The sequence below is a fragment of the Aedes aegypti genome, chromosome 2, assembly GCF_002204515.2.
Source record: "Aedes aegypti strain LVP_AGWG chromosome 2, AaegL5.0 Primary Assembly, whole genome shotgun sequence".
NCBI classification, from domain to species: Eukaryota; Metazoa; Arthropoda; class Insecta; order Diptera; family Culicidae; genus Aedes; species Aedes aegypti.
Genome location: NC_035108.1, coordinates 103,878,786 through 103,879,714, shown reverse-complemented (window position 1 = coordinate 103,879,714; position 929 = coordinate 103,878,786). Strand labels below are relative to the sequence as shown.

General features: G+C 35.1%; 1 long non-coding RNA gene across 1 annotated transcript; it reads left to right on the top strand.

Moving 5' to 3' along the window:
* Nucleotides 1–576: 576 nt before the first annotated feature.
* On the top strand, nt 577–929 carry LOC110675175. Its single transcript, XR_002499298.1, has 2 exons — nt 577–716; nt 782–929. It is a non-coding gene; the product is annotated as an uncharacterized LOC110675175 (long non-coding RNA).

Here is a 929-nt window from a genome sequence, read left to right as displayed (position 1 = left end):
ATTCGAAATACGCGTATCTGTCAAAAAGTAAGCGTTAGCTTGGATCAATACTCAAATCTACTTTTTGCAACTTCTGTTTTACCTAGATCTATTCCAAGCATTACTTCAAAGAAGTTGTCAGATATTCACACAGGAATTATCCAGAAACTCTCAGCGCATTTTCAGCAAATGATCCAAGAGTTCTAATAGGAAGTTACAATAACATTCTAGGAAAAACTCCTTAGGCAGCGTCCATAAATGACGTAGCATTTTTTCGCCAATTTTTGACAACACCCTCCCCCCTCCCCTCCCCCATCGTAGCCTGTTTTCCGATACATAAAACATGGTTCGTAGCAAAATCGTAAACTCCCCCCTCCCCCCTAAAATGCTACACTGAACCAAGAAATATCATAGAAGATATTAAAAACGTCACATACTCTTACGACAATTGAAATCCAATTCACGTTATATGTGTCCATTGACATTCATGTAAGAAACATATAAATCTCATTATGATACTCCATAATATTCAATTATCAACACTATGAAACGTATATGAACAAAAGTCATGTATTCAATCCAATGAATGCTATGGGATTGGCAGATGTGAAAAGTCATTGTAGCGTTATCTTCGTAATGGCGAATTTGAGTCTAAAAGAATCATCGTGGAGTATTTGGAATAAAATTTTGTTTCAACGCGACGTGGATCACAGAATTATGTTTGGGATAGTCAAAAAGTAAGTAAAAAACGTTATTTAAATATTTATAAACGAAAAAAATGAATGTGAATTAATTCTTTCAGACTTGAATTCACAGAAAACATCAACTCTATTCCTAGCTGAAGTCAACGGAACAAACCATCCAGAAGAATTCAGAGCTAATAGAATCGGTTAACCAATATAATCCAATGCATTCGCTTCCATCGCTTATTCACACAAATGATAATCATG